This window comes from Aphis gossypii, chromosome 2 (assembly GCF_020184175.1).
Source record: "Aphis gossypii isolate Hap1 chromosome 2, ASM2018417v2, whole genome shotgun sequence".
NCBI classification, from domain to species: domain Eukaryota; kingdom Metazoa; phylum Arthropoda; class Insecta; order Hemiptera; family Aphididae; genus Aphis; species Aphis gossypii.
The window spans coordinates 58,351,124-58,357,775 of NC_065531.1; positions in this window are offsets into that span (position 1 = coordinate 58,351,124).

A 6,652-nucleotide genomic window follows, 5' to 3' on the forward strand; every position below is an offset into this window, starting at 1 on the left:
CTAGTGGGTAGTGAAAAAGGTGGTTTATATTTTAATGATCTGAATTCTGAATATCTTTCCTAAAATTAAATCATGTACAAACAATTTCAATTTAAACAACTGGAGTATGTTTTAAGTTTCTACGACTCTAAGTAATTTTTAATTATAACAAAACTCTAAAATTTTTTGATAGTATAAACCGTTATTTTACGAATACAAATTTAATTTTTTATAATTATTGTAAGTCAAACTTATGGAAAATCTTTTATTCAATTTTAAATTCTTAGCTAATTATACAAAAACATTTATACATTTTTAACTATACAAAATAATTTACAAATATTTATGATTTTGACGAATTTTTGTTAATATTTAAATTTCAAACGCTAATAAAAAAAATTTTGCCTATGTATTCTTATAATTTTAGAATCACTATAAGAATAACTTATGAGGAACTTTGTATTAAATTTTCTAGTATTTTGATTAAGCCAAAAAAATTAAATCCCTATTTATAAAAAAGATTAACAAACATAAATATTTCAAATGCCTATAAATAGCCTTAAATAAACGAAATATTTTTAAAATTAAATAATGTAAAGAAAATGCCAATCTAAATAACTGGTGAAATTTTCAAGTATCTACGACTTACACTTTTTGAATAATAATAAATATTTAAAATCGTTTGAGAATAAATCGTTATTGTTAGGGTATGCAATTTCGTAAACATTTACAATTTTAAAGTTCATAAATTTTTTCCTACAATAGCGCTAAAGTTTTATCTATGACAATTTGAAGGAAAACAAATGGAAAACTCTGTTAAATTGTTTAACCTTAAATATAAACACTGAAAATGTTAGGAATTTTTAACTACAAAATTACTTGTAAATTTTTGTGATTGAACTTTAAAAGCGTATAAAAAATCATTGTGACTAATGATTTTTGATTTTTTTCAACTGCAATAAGAACAACTTATAAGAAACCTTATACTAAATTTCAATAAAAAAAAAAATCGAAAATGTCAGTTATCTATAAATGGCTAAAAAAAAAGCTAGAATATTTTAGTTAATAAAATTTAACCGTGTACAGGAAACAGTAAAATAAATAATTGGAGAAAATTTCAAGTATTTACAGTGAATAGTGATTCGTTTTAAAGTTACAACTACCTATAAAAAAAAATGTATTTAGTCAAAAACTGGTTTTATGTAAAAATTCTTGATTTTCCGTTAATTTTTTGTGGTTTTTCTAGATTTTTTTAAAAGCTTTTGGAAACTATTTACTTTTGACCTATATATAATGCACCAAGGGTATTCAATTTGCTACCGGAAACCACCCCTGAAATTTTAAATCGAAGCATTATTTCTACAAGTTATGGTGTACACGCGCAAAAAAAACCACATCATTGTAAAATCAATATATTCATCACTCCTATTAGAATCTAAGATCATAAAGAAATGTCACCGTTTGCAAGTATTGAAGTATGTGCATTATTATAAAGACATTTGGACTGCAGTGGACACTATCATTTTAATCATCCTTGAAGTTGTGCATGAGCAGAACACTTAACGACTGAACTATAATGTAAATAAACTGGTTATCACGCTGACGTGGGCACGAATTTGGAATTTATAATTATAGTTATAGAATATAGATATATAGATACATTATACATGTATATTAGTGTGTGTAGTATACTAGTATTTGCACAAAATAATATTGGTTCAGGCTTCAGATAATAAAGAATGAAGAATAATCAATTTCTAAAAACAGTAAATAACTTCTAGAGGATATTTAGTCAAATACTCAAGTCCGATACTTATTATACCTATCGTATATTGTAAAATATTGTAATAGGTATTTACAATATATTATATAATAATACGTTCATCGTTCGACGTCCCTTATCATTTAGTTACACACTATAATATGTACTGTTCCAGACCGCTTCATACTGTTTTTTTTTTATTTATTACTTGATATACAGTAGGTATACATTGAACTCGACGAGTTGTGTATGTGTATTATTGTTATTATTTTATCGGTCGGGCAAATGAAATAATATAAATATAATATAAATTGTAATTGATAAATACGTTGTGTGCTCAATATTCTACCAGCAGTAGATGGTAAATAACACAACATGCCATCTGTCCGATGGACTATGCGTTACTCTTTCGTCATCCCTGAAAGTTGGAGCTCAGGTACCGAAAATATTTATATTATTTTATACGTATGGACTGTGCTAGTATAGCAAAATCCAGCTTTGCTAAAGACATATTTCAAACCTGAGACGACGTATGGACGTATTCTAATCTGACAATAATATTATAAATTTATAACTTATAGCCATAATAATAAGTGGACTATAAACACTAAAAATCGATCGTCTATAGTTTGTATAGGACTACTAAAACAATAGTTTTGGGATCTTTGAGATCAGACTGCGTCTCACTATAAGAAAAACATTTAATATGAGCTTATTATAAAATGCTAATATTATCCAATCTATATTTCCATAAATGGTATCAACCTATAATAATTATTAAGTAATAAAGTTTTTAAAAATGTTGGTTACATTTCTTTTATGTACCTACATGTACCTACATGCAGGCTTCAAGTATCGATGGAAGACGTGAAAGATACTTTCAACTATTACTTTATAATCATTATTAATAAAAATAACTAAAGAAATAGTACTGGAGATGTTATGTTGGTTGTAGATTACCAATTTTCAGATAACCTAACTTTTTTTATTATATAATGTTAAATTAAACATTAAATTTTAAATGCACTTATTATTTATTTTATAGGTATTAGGTAAATACAAATACCTAATAACTAAATGTAGTGTTTTAAATTTATATATTACTGTATGATATATTTACATAAATATTTACTTAGTGGCGTCATTTAAGGGGCGAGGTGGGTATTCGTCTTTGTCTAATTTTAAAATTTTTATCATTTTTAGTGAAAAAAAACATGTCTTGTATTTTTTTGTAATAATTCCTGAAATTATTATTTCGTGTACAGGGAAGTGAGAATTAGGAAATATTATCACAATAATAAATTATTTATTTATGATTGAAATATTAAAATATATATATATGCCTTGTCCAGCGAAATAATATTCCAGAGCCCGACAAAAATAGGTTCTTTTGCAGCGGCAGCGTAGCGATACCCTGAATCATTCAACTATTAATATGTATCTACATCACAAACAAATTCCCAAAAAAAGAATCATCATTGTATATATTTATGAAAAAACAATATACTATGACTATACTAATGTTTAATCTAATATAAAAATTGCTTTTTTCTGAGAAAGCTCTCTCCTTGTATGCGCCAGTGGTATTAACTCAGTCAATAGATATAATGATAGAATACGAATATATGATTTTATTAAAAGTAAAAACTAATTAATAATAATAATATAATTTATTGTTGAGCACACATATTCAATGTTGGCATATAGTGATTGTATGGGTGTTAAAAAAATAAAATATATACATCAACATCGAACACAGTGATAATTTAGTTTTATATTTTCTACCTACTTCAGTTTTTATCTAAGTGTCCAACTACAAAAAAAAAAAAAAATAATAATAATAAACAGAAACTTATATACGATCGAAGACAATATACTATAAATATAATGAATTAAATCAAAATAAACAATAATAGATAAATGATTAAATTAATAACTGATTATTGATTACGGATTCGTATAATAATAATATATAAACTATAAATTACTGAAAAAATCTTGATTCCAAAATTGTAACGTTACTACAGATATTTGAAATGTTGACGCATTACAATTGTGTTTAAATTTATCTACACATAAATAGTTAAATACTTAAATACATACACCAACCTAACAACACCTGTATATACCAACACACGCATACACAGACGAAAAATGTATAATTTATAATATATATATATATTACCATGTTGGTATTAGGAAGGATGACAGCAATGTCACCATTAAAATAACATAAATATCTCAATTTTAATTATTCCGAAATATTAAAATGCAAACGTATAAATTAAATTAAATCAGTAGGTACCAACAAAATCTGAAGGTATATACTACTAATCACTTCATTATTTATGTTATTCACAGTAAAAAATTGAATAATGGGTAAAAAATAAATTAAAAATTCTGGGAACTCACACTAACGAGTAGTAAATAGGTATCAAGTGTAATTCCGACCTCGTCATTGAGTAGGTCACTGTATTACTTTAACATGTGTATTAAATTTTAATTCAAAAATAAACTAATACATATTAAAACAATTTTGAGCAGATATTATAGTCTACCAACTTTTATTATACTGAGTATATTAATTTTTGACAATAACATTTTATTTATTACATTATAATGTTATATCTAACAAATAATTATTATCGTTTGAGCCAATACGTCCACATCATATACAAATTAATCTATATGTATTAAATAAAATAATATATCCCTAAACAATTTATTATTATTATTATTATTAACACAATTTATTTGTATGTAGGTACATATTATTACTATAACATTTTTAAAAATAATTATTTTCATAATAATTGCTATAATTTTTATAATATTGTATAAAATATATTATATATATACTACTACTCTATAAATTAATAGTAATAGACAATAGTACATATTTTAAATCCCAATACAATACAGGCTCTATAAAATATAAGTAGGTATGTAAATATATTTTTTTTTAATCAACCCGAAAGTTATTTATTACAATGATCAATGATCTTAAACAATATATTTCAAAGGTGTACATAATATTATTGATAGATATATCATGTATATAAGATATGTTTGGGCTGTTACTACCGGTGGAGAGGTTCCAGTAAATGAAATAATTTAATGAAAGAAAGAAATGCTTATTCTATGGATCGCTATTCAAATATTATACGCATAATATTTTTAATTAATAAAAATTGAAAAATTAATTTATAATTTATAATTAGTTTCAAAAACTCTAAAAATTTAAATAAAAATACTTGGAATATCATTTAATACCTATTTCAATACCCTATGTTAATATGTCCCTATATGGCTATAATACTATATATACATATACATAATATTATATTATTATAAAATTAATAAAAATAATACAACTATGTGAATCAGACTCAAGTGCAAAATAAACTTGCTTATAATAGCAACGAATTCACTGCACAAAAACTCTCACGTCTCATGAAATAGTCAGATTTCAATAATATTTTTATTTTTATTTAAATAATGAAGACTTTATAATATGTATCCTATACCACATTACCACCAATTTTGGAACACAATAATTATTGTATACACTCTACACTAAAGTTTTTTTTCAGCGTGTCAAGTAAAAGAAATAAAGTTGCAGATATTTTTATTGGATTTTTAAATCACTTTTTTCTTGGCATAAATTACATAGTAACGACAACTATAATTTTATTACTTTTTCACATGTTTTATTGTAATTAATCTACTTAAATACTTAATTTATATAAAAAAAAAAAAAAAAAAAATTATAAAAATGTAAAAATAGTCAAAACATTTTTTTAAAATCAATAAGTTCATCAGTTTTTCCTGTACTGTTGGAGATTCAATAGACAAAAATATATCAAGAGTTATAGGCTTAAAGAACACTCTTAACCCCTCGAGAACAGGACATTAATTGAAAAACTTAAACTCATGTATTTATTAATATTTATTAATAGGAGATACAGAAGAAAATGAATAAAATTACGAATCACCGAAATATTACGTTATTCCAGTTTAAAACCTCTATTTATAGAGTATAACCATTATTTAATATTGAAATAAAATACTATAGATAATTATAAAAAGTAATTTATATACTTATTTTTATTTATAGTTATTTATTATAATTGTATTTTAATAATACAATATAGGTATTAGGTACCTACCTAAGAGAGGCGTAATTTAACTTTTTTTTAATATGAATAAAAACATGTCGGTTACAATCAATGTCTAGAATGTATCTATTTTTCTTGCTAACTAATTTAAAAAGTTGGCCAAATCACAATAATATATTGGATTTTAAAAAGGTATAAGCAAATGTATACCTATAATGACGCAAGGCTTGCGTGGTCCAAACGACACCACTGATGTCTAGTGATTAAATTAGAATTACTTAATGCCTATGAGACTATACTATATAAATTATAAGTAGGGACATTTAAAAAATATTATTTTAGTGAACTAAAAACACGTTCGACAAGTATTATAGACTATATAGTAATAACTAATGATATTATATAGTTATCATTGATTTATTATAATATAAGCCTTCGCCCACCCCACCAAATTTTCTTTATAAAACTAAAACCAAACTCATAAGTTAGGTAGGGAAAATTTATCAGCAATATGGGTTGTAATAAATTAGTATACGAAAACTAAAAAGCGATCGACTCTTCTTTCTTTGGTAATATATCCCTTTGACTCGTTTAGCCGCCGGAAAACCGAAATAAGGTAGGTAGATGGGTAGATAGATTTTCTATAGTTTGGCGTACATCATAGACAACCGGAAAACGTATTGCGCATGACCTGTGGCGGGGGCGGCGGGCGCAATAATAATAATAATAATAATAATAATAATATAAAGACAGCGTATAAGGACGGCGGACGGGATGACGAATAAAAAGCGAA